The sequence below is a fragment of the Macrotis lagotis genome, chromosome 5 (genome assembly GCF_037893015.1).
Source record: "Macrotis lagotis isolate mMagLag1 chromosome 5, bilby.v1.9.chrom.fasta, whole genome shotgun sequence".
Classification (NCBI taxonomy): domain Eukaryota; kingdom Metazoa; phylum Chordata; class Mammalia; order Peramelemorphia; family Peramelidae; genus Macrotis; species Macrotis lagotis.
In genome coordinates, this window is record NC_133662.1 from 242,061,052 (window position 1) to 242,076,504 (window position 15,453).

The window sequence follows — 15,453 nt, forward strand, 5'->3', positions numbered from 1 at the left end:
GGCCCTTTCTTAGTGAGGAGATTTTTCCATACCTGAGAGCCACCGATTGGAGATGAGAGAACAGGGCCCTGCCCTTTGTTACCTGGGACAAAGGGATCTCCTTTGGCTATCTTTCAAACTGAAGGAAGAGCCTGGGAATCACCTTCCATTGCCCTTCTTCTGTCTCTTTCACAAGTCAGAGTTGGCAGTAACCTAGAACAGGTAGGAGAGATAGTACCTCTGATTATTGCTGAGACAACACAGAGTCAGCAGGTCGCTGATGAGAAAGGCAGTGTAATAGCCTAGCTTTCATTTAATGGAATTGTCTATATGAATTTCAGGCCATCAATAGGCATTTATGGAAGGCTTGCTTTATGTCAGACCCTGTGCTAGGTGCTCGAATTATATAAGCAAAGAATGAAATAATCCCTATTCTCAGGCAGAGAGACTGTATGGTGGCATTATGGCTTGAGCACTGAGCCTGGAGCCAGAAAGAGATGGATTCGGATCCCACCTCAGACACTTCCCAGTTGTGTGACCCTGGGCACATCAATCTTAGTTTCCTCATAAAAGAGGAGGAATAATAGCAGTGACTGTCCCACAGGGTTGTTGTGAGAATCAGATAAGGTAATATCTGTTAAGCCCTTTGCAAATCTTCAAGTCCTGCAGTTCTGTCCATAGTATAAATTTGAACCTTTATAGCAAATGAATTTGTTCATCCTCTGGGATTTGGAAGTGTTATTAGGACAGGGAGGTGAACACCTTAGTGTTCATCTGTCTTCATTCAATCCTATTTAGTCAGTTATTCCGTATGAGACCCTGTGACCCATAGACATTGGAAGAGAAAATGATGTCTTACTCATGATGATTAGAATACTAGGTATAATGTGAATATACATTAATATAAGTTACTGATTTTTTAAAAGAATGACATTTAAAATAAAGTATTATTTAAATGCCTAAAGGTCAAAAATAAAATAGATACTAATAAAATACTCGCTGTCCTGTAAATGTGCCTGGTGGAGAGGGACAAAGAATAAAACTAGAAACAACTGGCTCTTTTTCCTATAATTAATCTCATGTGTCCCTCCTGCCAATCTGATCCCAGCCCTGCACCGTCTGGCTTGGCATCTCTGGGTATGCCCCTTCCTCTCTGAGCTGATGGCGCTGACACTCCCTGCTTTAGAGAAGTCAGGTGAGGGAAGCACGGTGATGTACTTTTTTCTTTTAAATTTTTTTTATTGAGACTATTTTTGATAATTCATATTCACTTCTGAACATATCTCTCTCCCCTTTTCCTATCCAGAAAGCTAACTTTCTTTTTTTATTTTTAAAATTTTTTTTCATGGCAATGGGAATAAAGTGGCTTGCCCAAGGTCACACAGCTAGGTAATTATTAAGTGTCTGAGGCCAGATTTGAACCCAGGTACTCCTGACTCCAAGGCCACTGCTCTATTCACTGTGCCACCTAGCCTCCCCTTGAAAGCCAACTTTCATAACAGGCTGAAAAGAGAGGATAAAATAAATTCAGTAAATCAGCCAATACTGAATAGATATGACAGGATGTGAGGCATTTTGTACCCGTAATCTCACCTCTTCCGAGGGTAGCTGTACATTCTTAACTTTTCCAAGTCCAGTCTTTGCCTTAGAATTATAAAACATTTCATTTTGTATTATTGATATTTCCATTTTCGTTGTCTTAATCATTTATAAGATCATAGTTTAGAGCTAGAAAAGTGACACTTACAGTGGAGGAAACTGAGATACAGAGAGTTTAAATGACTTGTCTGGGTCACAAAGCTAGGAAATGTCTGCAGGTAGGATTTGAACTCAGGTCTTCCTGAGTACAAGCCCATTCTCCTATCCATTATTTCACATTCCTTCTCAAGTCCTTTGTAAAATGTAAATTCTTTTTATTATTATTTTCTTACATCTAAAACAAGGGGTTTGACTAGATCATCTCTTTATTCCGTGAGTTTTGAGTAAATCTCCCTTTTCTTCTCCTAGGCTGTCTTCACCTCTAAAATATGTCTTCACTTTTATTTGTAAAGTTGGAACTTTACCAGTTAAAATGTCATGAGAAATTGGGTATTCTCTGTAAAGGAATTGTGGGAACATTAGATAGGACTGTATCTTGGTGGAGTCAGTCCAGTCAGGCCAGAGATGAAGGTCAACCTGGGCTGGTGTGAGATCATGGCAGCTGAAGTCAGGCTCCCGGTGCAGCCCTGCCCAGGCAGGCCCATGGTAGGCTCTGGAGCTCTGAGGCTGGCAGGCGCTGGGAGGGCCCTGTGGATTGGGCAGTCCAAGGCAAGCCACAGGAAAGCAACTTGTTGGTGCATGAGGCTTTTCTTTGCCCCCGGCAGGGGAGCTCTGCTTTCTTGGCCCTGCTCCTGGGCTTTCTCCTGGCCTGGGGCTCCTGGTGCTCTATGGTTTCACTTGTTGGAGGTTTTTCAGTCTCTTCTAAGTGAGAAGGCCTGGGTTTTATTGCTGCCTCCTCCCCTTTCTCCCATGTCCCGTCCTCCAAAGACCACTTTGATGTAGAAATTTGGTTTTCCTACCCCATGCCCACTTCAGGGCTCATTCCTTCCTTTTCCAATGCCTTAATACTATAATTTCTGTATTTTTCTGTGTTTTGGAGAAGAAAGGAGCCTTATTGTCATAGGATCATAGATTTGGAACTGAGAGGTCACAAGTCCAAACCCCTGGCTTTAGTTGAGGCACCTAAGGCCTAGACTAATCCAGCTAGGTAGTATTTGAGGCAGGATTTGAACTCATGCCTCATCCAGCAGTTTTCCCCTACCTATGCTGCCTGTGCTACTTGCATAGCCTGGGGTGGTAACTATCCTTTAACAGAAGCAAAAGAGGAGTCTGTGCTTTAAAATAAAATAGAACTGTGGGATGTGTTCTGGGTTGTCAGCTGAACTTCCCCTTTGATGTTTGTCTCCACCGTGTGTGTCTGTGGGTGTGGGTGTGTGTGTAGGAAATGACAGTGACTGGGAAGAGCCCAAATTTCCATCAGTAAATACTATATTACCCATTTCCCCCCTTCTCACCCAAGTTTGCTGGATGAACTCAGACCAGTAACTGTGTTTTGCAGATATCTTGCCACCAAACCTGCTCGACAACTCCAGAGCTGCCTCAGGTCTGCTCTCACTCTTACCCCTTGCCTGGGAGCCCTGTCCTCCCCTGCCTGCTCAGGCTAGGTGCCCGTCTGCCTTCAAAGCCCTGCCCACCACCTCCCTCTAGTAACTTTGCTTTGATTTGCTAGCCTCTCTCTGTCTGTTCCACCATTTCACTCCCATTTGTATAACTGTAAGCACCCAAGAGCTCATTTTTCTATTTAACTCTATTTTAAAAATAGGATTCTAGTTCTGAAGTGGAAGACACTGAAGAGGCTAGCAAGTCCAGCTCCCTCCTATCATTGATGAAGAAACTGAGGCACAGAGCGATGATGTCTGAGGCAGAATGTGAACCCAGCCTTCCTGACTCCCAAGTCTAATGCCCTCTCCTAGGTCATGCAGTAGCCCAGACTCTGACTCTGACTCCATTCAGGGTTTTCTTGGCAAAGTCCCTGAGGTGGTTTGTCATTTCCTTCAGTTCATTTTACAGATGAGGAAACTGAAGCAAATGGGGTTAAATGGCTTGCCTGGGGTCACACAGCTAGTACATGTCTGAGGCTGGATTTGAATTCAGATCTTCCTAAATCTATGCCCAGTGTTCTACCCTACCTGCCCCGAGATGGTACTACATGAATTCAGTTCAATAAGCATTCATTCATTCCTGTGCTTCTCTGCAGGCCAGGGCATCAATCAGTCTTCTTATTGTCCTTTGTACAGGCCCCTCCATCTCCTCACACCCACCCCTGGAATGGTCTGGCTTCCTCAACTCTACCTCCTGGCTTCCCTCAAGCTTCAGCTTCCATCTTCCCTCATACACGAGGCTTTGCAGCCCTCCCCACCTCCACCGGCACTGCTTTCCCTCTCCTCATTTTACCTGTGTTTGCACAGCACTATACAGTGCCTGCTCCATAGTAAATAATCAGTGTTTGTTGACTTGACTTAAAAATGTTTAAGATAACCTACCAAGGAAGAAGGAGAGGTAGTAGAAGGGTTTCATGGAGTGTGGTGGCCTCAGAGAATGGAGCAAGTTTCAGCAGGGTTTGATAATTCCCTACAGGGCCTCATCCAAACCCTTAGTAGATTTTGTTGCCTCACCCTGATGTCTGTTCCGACATTTCGTCCCCCTCTCTAGTCTTCTCCTTCCCTTCTCACTTTGTCCTCATGGCTGCTATACACATATGATCACAGGACATTCCTGCCAGCCTCCATTTTCCCCTTTGCAGAGCCCTCAGACCAGTTCCTGAGAGCAAAAACCATAGAAGTCTCCTGGGATTCCACAACCTACTTTGGGAAAGACATGCAGAATGAACATTGGGCCCTGACATTATTCTGCCCCTTTTTCTTCATTCCTTTTTGATCCTAGAACCTCCGGATCCCACCACATCTGAACTGTTGAGAGGGGTGTAAGGAGAACCTAATGTTTGTATCCATGGGAGACACCTTGTCTCAGTTTCATCCTGCATTTTGGACTTCCATGCCTTCTAATAGTGTAGCAAACAAATCGTAAGCAATGCCCCCGCCATCTCTTCTCAGAGAATAGCAACACTTCATACAATGGGTAACTATTAGGCCAGGCTTTTGAAATTAATTAATTTATTAAATCTGAAAACTTCTGTGCTCCACTTATTTTTCAAAATGGTGAAAAAAAAAGACTATAATTCTAAGAGGAAGAATGCATTTGAGAGGAACACTGACTTTGGAAGCCAAAGATTCAGGACTAAATCTACCTTTGTGACCTTGGACCACTTCAAGAGAGAGGTCAGAGCTGGAGACAGATTTATACCAAGGAAACAACATGGTGAAGGAAAGGCCTCAAGCTGCCTGGTGAAGTCAAAAGATCCCTTGGCTTGGGGCGGAGGACCTGGATCCCAGTCCTGCCTCTGCCGTCACTTTCTGTGGAATCATAGGCAAGCCCCTTGTCTCTCTGCTCTTCCATAAGCAGGACTAGATGACCTGGGTGACCCTTTTCATCTCAACATCTGCTTATGAGATAAAGCCTTCTTAGAAGGTAGAGAAAGGAGCATTGGGAGGCACTCGTTCTTGATGGTTGTAATCTTCTCAGGGAAGTAGGAAGCCTAACTACCCACAGAGAGGGAGACAAGGGCCTGGAAGCTTCAGGAAGAGTCTGGAAGAGCCCCTGTGGTTGAAGTCAATGGATTTTTCCACCAAACAGCATTGAGTGCCCAGCTGAGGTCAGATAGATAGAGTCTGTTGGGGAGCCAAGTGACTTCATTTCCTAATTCTCCAGCTGCTTCTAGCAACCAAAAGCCAGAGTGGGTTTTGAAATTGGAAAGAGAGTGTGGTTCCCAGTGTAGGAATTTGGTAGGGCAGGTATGGTGGGAAAGGGCAAGAGGGTGGAGAATTCCAGAGTGTGAGCAAAAGCGTGGGATGACTCTGGGGTCTTGACTGGTAGGGACATCCATGAAACATGTATTTTGTTGACTGTTCTCTTTGCAGAGACTGTTGAGGCACCTTCCAGGTGGGATAAAACCTAATGGATATTTTAAAAGTCTAGAGGCAAGGTGAAGAAATAATGAATGGCAGCAAGTGAGTACTCTGCCCAACTAGAAAGTCCACATGAAGTGAGTAGAGTGCGGTGACTTGGATTGGAATTTGGCCAGATAAGTGTTTTTCAGTGGCCAAAAGTGTCTGGGTTGCCTTTTTCAGATGTACTCTTGTACCACATGTAGAGTGCAAGTGTGCTTGTCTTTTAAATAGAAATAATACATATTTGTTTGGCTCCGTCTAAAGAAGTTATATGTTATATTCCCAAAATTCTGAAGAAAATCCATTCCCTAGTTGATCTAGTTAGGTTGCGGTTTCATGTTTAACAGTGCTGGTGAGAAGACATTTCAATAGTGGACAAGACTGATGACCTCTGTAGTGGGAACACTCTATCATCTGTCTCCTGGACCAAGCCACCACTCCATATTTGCCTTTCAGAGTAAACCAAAACTCACTGTATTCCACAAACCCCAAGCACAAGATAGCACATGTAGAGGCACAGGTTCCCAAGGTCTGGCCTCTCCACTGAAAGGCGGCAGGCTCGCTAAACAAACAGCAGCCAGCTTGCAAACCATGCCTTGTTCCAGCATTCTTTCGGGAGCCAATCCTCATGTCTGGCACCAAACTAGGAAGCTTTGTTCTATAATGTGAGAGGCAGTGTGAGTCTTGGAAAGCCTACTAAATTCCGGGTCAGAGAACTTACCATCAAATTCCAGGTTAATTTTATTATTTAGAAGCCAGCGGACCTTGGGGTAACCTCTCTAGACCTCAGTTTCCCTTATTGTGAGTGTGTTGACTTCTGAGATCTTTTGCAGCTTCTACTTTCATGATCCTAATATCCTAATTTGCTCAAGGTGTAAATTATTTTTTGTCTAAATCTTTGCCAAAGGACAACTGGGGAGGGGGAAGCGGTGCAGAAGGAAAATGTTGCTGTAAAGAAATTATTCTTTTCCTGGTTTGAAACTCAGGTTGGGATTATTAGAGAGGGGCTAGGCTGATGTTTTGTTTTTTTTTAACTGAAGCATGAACTGAAACAATGAGGCCTGAAGAACAGGCAGCATGACCTTTTGAATTGACTCAGAGTCAGGGAACTTGAGCTCAAAGCTCACCTCTAGCACGTCCTGGTTGTGGGACCCTGGGCAGGTCAACAGTAAGAGGACCCTTCCAGCTCCAAATCTATGTTTCTATCATTTTATGATTTAAGCTTAATCTCCAACAGGAAAGGCCCCGGGTGAAAATTATACTTAAAAGGTTTACTTTCTAAAAGACTTAAGTCTTTTTTAATTCATTGATATTCTATATGTTGTAGGCAACATGCTGTCATGATGCTGTGGGAAACCACTGGTGTTCTTTTCTCCCTTACTCCGATCCAAGATCAAGCTTTCTATTCTCACTGATTTGTTATTAGCCCTGTTAATGTGTAGAGATCTAGTATCTCCAGGGCTTAGCAATCCAGGGAGCACTTAATAAATGTTGATTGTGTAGAACTAAATAAAGGGGCTTATCCAAACCTTGGTTTGGAATGATTCCTCCCATTACACACACAAATATAAATTAATTGTCAGTAGATTTATCAAAGAAGTTATGTAGAATTTTAGACACTTTGCTTTTGGAGCATTCAATGAAGACCCATCCAGTTTCTAAAATGAGTGCTAGGAAACTCTCTTTAATTTGCTTTCATTATAAAAATAAGTGTCCACTTTAGAGTATATATTGGATCCAATAGAAATAGGCTGTTGTAGCCCGGGGAAGACTAGGAATCCCAGAGCGACAGAGGCCTGTGGTGGGGCTGGGGTGAGGGGTTGGCTTCTTCCCAGGAGGTCAGTGATCCACAGTCAGTTGCACCTGCTGTGTCAGAGACCCCCATTGTGAGCGATGGTGTAGCTCTCTGGGGAGAGTCACGGGCAGGGGGAACAATGGCTTTTTGTGTGTATGGCCAGACTGCTAGCCATCATCACTGGCCTTGGAGGAATCTTGGCCAAGGATGCCTCGGGGCGACTCGGCTTTAGTTTGAGCCTGTCTCTATGATCTGCTCATCTTTATTTGGTAATCTAGCACAGATGTGGCTTCTGAATCTTATTCTTTGGCCTAATCTTTAGAGAATGGGTTTCAAAGTATTTAGACTTTTAAAGTTATTAACAACCACTTCTTGTTTTCCTGGGAAACACTTTTATTCTGAATAAAAATAGGCTGGATGCATAGTAAAGATAAGCAGAAAACTGAAGTTTTGAAGGACTAAGGGTCAAATGGTTAACATTTTATTCTTGGTTGTAAATTGTAGGTTGATGCGCCATCAAACCCTGATCTCTAATTCTAATTTACAATTGATAAAGGGCAAGGAATATCATTGCTTGAAGTCCAAGTATTTAGGATATTGGTGGTAGAGACAAATACATCTGAATTTTGCCCCAAACATTAATATGTTCACATTTATGTAATAATTCTAAGCATTTAAAAACAGGATACAATGAACCAAATCAGTCAACAAGCAGTGGTTAAGCCAAGCACTGTCCTAGGGAGGGTGATAAGTGAAGCCAGCCCAACCTTTACAGGATTTAGTTAAAATACAATCATATCTAAAATTTTTATGACATAAATGTAGTTTGAGTAGGAGAAGGGCTCCGGGGAATTCAAAGAGGACTCCTATAACAGGTGAGTTTCCCATGGATATATATATATATATATATATATTTTTTTTTTTTTTTAGTTTTTGCAAGGCAAATGGGGTTAAGTGGCTTGCCCAAGGCCACATAGCTAGGTAATTATTAAGTGTCTGAGGCTGGATTTGAACTCAGGTACTCCTGACTCCAGGGCTGGTGCTCTATCCACTACACTACCTAGCCGCCCTTCCCATGGATATTTTAAAGTTGATTAAGTTGATTAAGTTAAATTAGAGTTTGGTAGAGGAAGGGTATGCCCAATGAAGGGCATCAAGGAGAGACTGAAGGAAAAGGCCATGGATTCATCTGAATGATCAGGGTCCTTTTGTTCAGGACAGCCTCAAGCTGGCCCAGAAAGGTCTCTGAGGCCAGTGGCTGCTGCTCCTGTTCTCTACCAGCACCAGGCCTGTCATTTTCCTCTGGGAATAAGAAGTAAACATGCCAAGAGCCTTGTTTTAGGGAATCCCTTCTTGTCCTTCCCTCCCCCCTTCAGTCTTTCACTGTTCATTCCACAAACTCAGTATATGCAGAGAATGGCCTCCTTCTCTTCCTTCCTGTGCTCTGTAATTATCTTATTAACATAATTCATTTATCCCGTGCTGAACTTCTAACACCAGATAACATTAGCATGTTCATATACGTAGTAGATTCACAAAGATTACATGAAACTGAGTTTCAAGTATGTATAAATTAATTTTTAAATATATAATCCACTGTGTAACTTTCAAAGTTGTTCTGGTCTGTTTCTTTGTGACCTTTCTTCTGTGGTTTGAACATTTTTAAAAAAGTACTTCAGGGACTTTTTTCTTCTTTCTTTTTCTTTCTCCCTCCCTCCCTCCTTTCCTTCCTTTCTCTTTCCCTTCCCTCTTTTCTTCCTTTCTTCACTTCTTCCCTAGCTTTCCTTCTTTCCTCTCATTCTTCCTTCCTTCTTTTTTTTCCTTTCGTTATCACTACCCCTTTTCTCTCCCCCTCTACTTGACCTCCTTCTCAGCTCCCCCACCATTATTAAAAAAAAAAAGAAAAGAAAAGGAAAACTTTTGTAGTAAATATGCTTGGTAAAAATAATTATTTATCTTACTCTGCTTCCTGATACTTCTGTCAGCTAGGTAGGTCCCTTAGTTCACCATGGTCATCTTAAATTGTGGCCTGGCCTTGCCTTAATGCTGGTTCTTAAGTCTAAGTTGTTTGGAAAACATGTTTTCTGAAGCTCTTTAAAAGAAACTCTGAGGTATGTAAATGCTGACTTCATAATAGAAAAGGAATGTACTCACCTCTGCCCTGTAAAATAACTTTGGAAAAAACAAAATGCCTTTTGTATTTGGGAGCTTAGGGTGTAATTAATTCAGTTAGTTTACCTCTGGAAGTCTGGGTAATTCAGTTCATAAGATAATAGACCTTGAGCTGGAAGGGATTGTAGAGGCCTCTATCTCCAGCCTCCTCATTTTATAGATAAAGAAACTGAGGCACAGCTAGGTGGCCCTGTGGAATAGAGCCCCAGGGCCTGGAGTCAGAAAGTTACTAGCTGGGTGACTTTGGGCAACTCACCTAACCTTTGTCTGCCTCAGTTTCCTCAACTGTAAAATGGGAATAATCACCTCCCTCTTAAGTAACAAGGTTCAAATGAGATAATATTTATAAAGCTTGGTGGTTAATAAGACTTTTTTTCCTTCTTTTCTTCCTTCAGCCAGTTTAAGTGACTTACCTAGGGTCACATAGCTAGTAAGTATATGAGATGGGATTTGAACCCTGTTCTTCTGGACTCCAAGTCCAGTTTTCTATTCATTATATCATGTTCCCTGTATTTATTTAAAAGTCAGCATGGTGTAATAAAGAAAACACATACACACACACACACACACACACACACACACACACACACACACACACGATCCAGAGTCTAAAAACCTATATTGCATCCTGGCTTCACCACTCTCTTGCTGTCTGACCTTAATTAATTAATTAAGTCATTTCACTTGTCTGAACCATAATTTTTTCATCTTTTAAAGCAGGAATGATCATTTTTACCTTATCTCGCAGCCTTTCTAATATCACAGATTTAAAGTTGTCCAACTCTCATCTTTTTTTTTTAGGTTTTTTTCTTTTTTAGGTTTTTGCAAGGCAAATGGGGTTAAGTGACTTGTTCAAGGCCATACAGCTAGGTAATTATGAAGTGTCTGAGATCGGATTTGAACCTAGGTACTCCTGACTCCAAGGCTGGTGCTTTATCCACTACGCCACCTAGCCACCCCTCCAACTCTCATCTTGCAGAGAAGATGCTGGGACCCCAAGAGATGAAGCAGCTGGCTTACCCACAGAGCAGAGCTAGGATTTGAACCCATATTCTCTGACTCTTAAGATCAAATGAAATCATCTATAAGTCCAAGAGAAATACATCAGGCTTTGAATTACTTTCATACTTCGGTGAAGCAATTTGAGAAACTTGTGGTATTCTTCAGAACTTTGCCAGGTTTATCCTGCATATGTGCCCCACCTACTCCCATTGTGCTCCGAAGTGTGATCCTATTTTTAGCTTATAGAAACACCTCCCCCCAGGACACCTTTCTCAGATCTGAGAAAAGCAGCCCCTCTAGAGGCCACATGAATGAGCAAGCACAGGTTGAGAGAGTGGCCCAGAGGAGTCACACACACTTGTGCCTGGACTCTGCCATCTGAGGAAGCCAAACTCCAGAGTTTAGACTTGAGTCTCCAAAGTGGCCACAGGTTAAAGAACTGATAAGATGAATGAGACAGAAAGTAAAAATTTTATGCATAAGAATTTGAGTTGGTTAGAAAATTTATTTGAATTTAAAGGCTACTTTTCTCCTTTGAGGTGAAAATAAACACAAAAAGTTTTTTTGATTTATAAAATCATAGCATCATAGATTTAGAGGTCCTTTTAGTTGAATCCCCTCATTCTACAGATGAGGAACTGAGGCCTAGAAAATTTCAGGGACATACAGCTAGTGAGTAAATGAGACAGGATTTGAAACCAGGTCTTCCTGACTCCAAGCATAGCTTTTTATCAGTTACACAATGCTGCCATTCATAAAACATATCCCCTGTATAAATTATAATTTTGGTATGGTCTTTTACTCGTTTTAATTCAATACATTCCCTCAGATGCAGTTTGGGGCATTCCTTACTTAGGTGTTACTCATATTAGCAACTGTCAGGCAGAACATGATAAAGCAGCATAAAGAACATGGAAAGCAAGAAATGAGTTTTTAACCTAATTGAGTTTGTTTCCAGAACGAAAATTAGCCATTGCTGATCCCCTGTCTTCCCCTAAATAAAGACTGTTGTCTAATATTACCCCAAATTCACTAATCTCTCTTTGGTGTATGTAAGTGTTGTTCTTTGAGTATCTTCAGGTTAAAACAGGATCGTCTGCACCCTTAGCCTTCCTTTTCAGTCCTTCCTTAGCAGCCTCAACCAAGCAGGATAAAGTCATAGCTCTGAAGCTCCTAGAGCTGGCTCTAAAAGCAACAAGATTGGTATTTAAATCTCCGCAGTGGCAACTTAGTAGTTTGATTTGATCGATCATTGCTTTAATTTGGCACTAGCTAGTTAGTCAGATAAATTGTGTGTGTGTGTGTGTGTGTGTGTGTGTGTAGATATAGATTAGATTAGATAGACTCCCACTTATATATACACATATATATTTACACATATACATATATACATACATATGGGTGTGTGTAAATATATATATACACACACACACTTATGTATGGAGAGACAGAGAGAGAGAGAGTGAGTTTATTCATTCACAGCTATTTCCTGGATATCTACTAAAATGCTTATCTGAACAACTACATCAATCAGGATGGGAAAAAATATGGTTAGATAATTCATGTGAAAAAAAACCTGGGGGCTTTAGTGAACTGTGGCAAATATAAAATAATGTGAAATGACAGTCTTTAAGAGAGATTGTCCAGAATGAGGAAGGTGATACGCCTTGCTCTGTAGTCTACTCTGATTTGGGCATATTAGAAGCATCAGGTATATTTCCAGGTAGCACATTTCAGGGAAGTCACCAGCTGCAGCATATTCAGAGGAAGGGAAAACATGGTGAAAGAAAGATTAGATTTGTTATCTCTCCCAGAAGGCAAGACTGGAAGTCATGAGTCAAAGTTAGAGAAGGGTAGATTTCAGCTCAATATAAAGAAAAAATTCCTGACAAAGCTGTCTGAAAGTGGAGTCGTCTTCTTTGTGAAGAGGTCTGCTGGAGACCACTCACCTGGACCACAGGCTGTGGTAGTGGAAATTTCTTTTTTCACCATGATTATGTTTGGAGAGTTCTAAGGTCTCATTCAACTGGGAGATTTTGTGACTGGCAATTGGGTGACTCATTGATTGTTGGGAATAAGGAGAAAACTGTTGCTGGAGGAGACTCCAGTCCAGAGCAAGGAAGACAGTACTTCAGTTCTTTAGCTTTGTAAACTACAAAGCTCTTTGTAAATATGAGCTAGCATTATTACTGACAGACTAACCTTGCCTATATTGGTCTTTAAAGAATCTACTTTTCAAATGTAAATATGGGGGGACAGGGCTTAAGCTTATCATTTTTTCTGTATTTTTCATTTGTGGATTCTCACATAACATCTTGTATTAGTTATATATGGCACATAATTTTGTTTTGTAAATAGTATTTTTTTGTAATTACATGTAAAGATAGTCTCTAACATTTATTTTTATAAGATTTTGAGTTGCAATTTTTTCTTCCTTTCTTCCCCCTCCCCCAAGATAGCAAGCAATCTGATATAGGTTATACATGTGCAGTCATGGAAACATATTTCCACAGTAGCCATGTTTTATAAGAAGGAACAGAACAAAAGGAGAAGCCACAGAAAAATGAAAAAAAAATTAAAATAATATGTTTCAATCTGCAATCAGTCTCTATAGTTCTTTCTCGGGATGTGGATAGCATTTTCTATCAGTCTTTTGGAATTGTCTTAGATCACTGTATTGTTGAGAAGAGCTAAGTCTATCATAGCTGATCATTACTATTACTGTGTGTAATCTTTTCTTGGTCTTACTGACTTCACTCAGCATCAATTCTGAAATCTACCTGCTGATCATTCTTTATAGCACACTTGTATTCCCTTATATTCATATACCACAACTTGTTCAGCCATTCCACAATTGATGGGTATCCCCTCAATTTCCAATTTTTTGCCACCACAAAGAGTGTCTATGAATATTTTTGTACATGTAGGTCCTTTCCCTTTTCATATGATCTCTTTGGGATATAGACCTACTAGTTATATTGCTGGATCAAAGGGTAAGCACAGTCTTACAGCCTTTTGAGCATAGTTCCAAATTGCTCTCCAGAATGGTTGGATCTGTTTACTACTACACCAATAATGCAGTAGTGTCCTAATTTTCCTGTCTTCTCCAATATTTATAATTTTCCTTTTCTACCATATTAGCCAATCTGATGGGTATGAGATGTTATCTGAGTTATTTTAATTTTCATTTCTTTAATCAGTAGTGATTTAGTGGGGCAGCTAGGTGGCACAGTGGATAGAGCACCGGCCCTGGAGTCAGGAGTACCTGAGTTTAAATCCGGCCTCAGACGCTTAGACACTTAATAATTACCCAGCTGTATGGCCTTGAGCAAGCCACTTAACCCCCATTTGCCTTGCAAAAATCTAAAAAAAATCCAGTGATTTAGAGCATTTTTCATGTGATCATAGATAAGTTTAATTTCTTCATCTGAAAAATTGTCTCTTCATATTCTTTGATCATTTATTGATGGATGAATGACTTGTATTCCTTTAAATTTGACTCATTTTGTTCTATATTTGAGAAATGAGACTATTAGAAACACTGACTGTAAAAATTGTTTCCCAGCTTTCTACTTTCCTTCTAATATTAGTTACATTGATTTTGTTTGTGCAAAAATTTTTTAACTTTTGTAATCAAAATTATCCATTTTGTATTTCATAATGTTCTCCTATCTCTTATTTAGTTATAAAGTCTTCCCTTCTCTATAGATCTGATAGGTAACCCTTCCTTGCTCTACTAATTTCCTTTATGTCTAAATCATCTACTCACTTTGACCTTTTTCTTTACAGTATGAGATGTTGTTCTATATCTACTTTGTTTCATGTGGTTTTCCCAAAGTTTTTTTCAAATAGTGAGTTCTTATCCCAAAAGTTTGGGGTCTTTGAGTTTATCGAGTATAAGGTTGCTATGATCATTTACTTCTATATCTTGTGTCCCTAATCTGTTCCACTGATCCATTCCTCTATATTTTAGTCTGTACCAGATAATTTTGATGGTGACTGCTTTATAAGATTATTTGAGATCTAGTATGAGTAGGCCACTTCCTTTGCTTTTTGTCATTAATTCTCTTGATATTCCTGACCATTTGTTTATCCGTAAGAATTCTGTTATTTTTCTCTATCAAATAATTTTTTTTGGTAGTCTGATTGTTTAGATCGGATTTTATTTGTGTAAAAAGTGTTTTGTAATTGTGTTCATATAGTTCTTGGGTTTGTCTGGGCAAATAGACTCCCAAGTATTTTATATTTTTTGCAGTTATTTTAAATGGAATTTCTCTTTTTATTTCTGGCTGTTGGGCTATGTAATCATATAAAGAAATATTGATGATTTATATAGGTTTATCTTATGTCCTGCAATTTTTCAGTTGATTCTCTAGGATTCTCTTAAGTACATTTCATATCACCTGCAAAGAGTGATAATTTTGTTCCTCATTCCCTATTCTAATTTTTTTGGTGTTTGATTGATTCTTAGTGTTTCATAGAGTCTTTAGCTTCCACTTGCCCAATCCTAATTTTTTTTTAAGGAAAGATTTTATTTATTTTGAATTTTACAATTTTTCCCCTAATCTTGCTTCCCTCCTCCCACCCCCCCCAGAGAAGGCAGTCTGTTAGTCTTTACATTGTTTCCATACATTGATCTAAGTTGAATGTGATGAGAGAGAAATCATATCCTTAAGGAAGAAACATAAAGTATAAGAGATAGCAAAATTACATAATAAGATAAGTTTTTTTTTTCTAAATTGAAGGTAATAGTCTTTGGTCTTTGTTCAAACTTCACAATTCTTTCTCTGGATACAGATGGTATTCTCCATCCCAGATAGCCCCAAACTGTCCCCACTGATGGAATGAGCAAGTTCATCAAGGTTGATCATCACCCCCATGTTGCTGTTAGGGTGTACA

The 15,453-nt window shown here is 40.3% G+C and overlaps 1 protein-coding gene across 3 annotated transcripts in view; it reads left to right on the top strand.

Moving 5' to 3' along the window:
- NXN (nucleoredoxin) overlaps positions 1 to 15,453 on the top strand; it is a 168,847-nt gene that overhangs the window by 36,299 nt on the left and 117,095 nt on the right. For 2 of the 3 annotated variants that reach the window (XM_074189151.1, XM_074189152.1), the window contains exon 1: positions 1 to 15,453. This exon is cut by the window's left edge and continues 35,541 nt beyond it; it is cut by the window's right edge. The exons of the other annotated variant lie outside the window; for it this stretch is intronic. The gene's annotated coding sequence lies outside the window, so the exon portion shown is untranslated. 3 annotated transcript variants of the gene reach the window in all.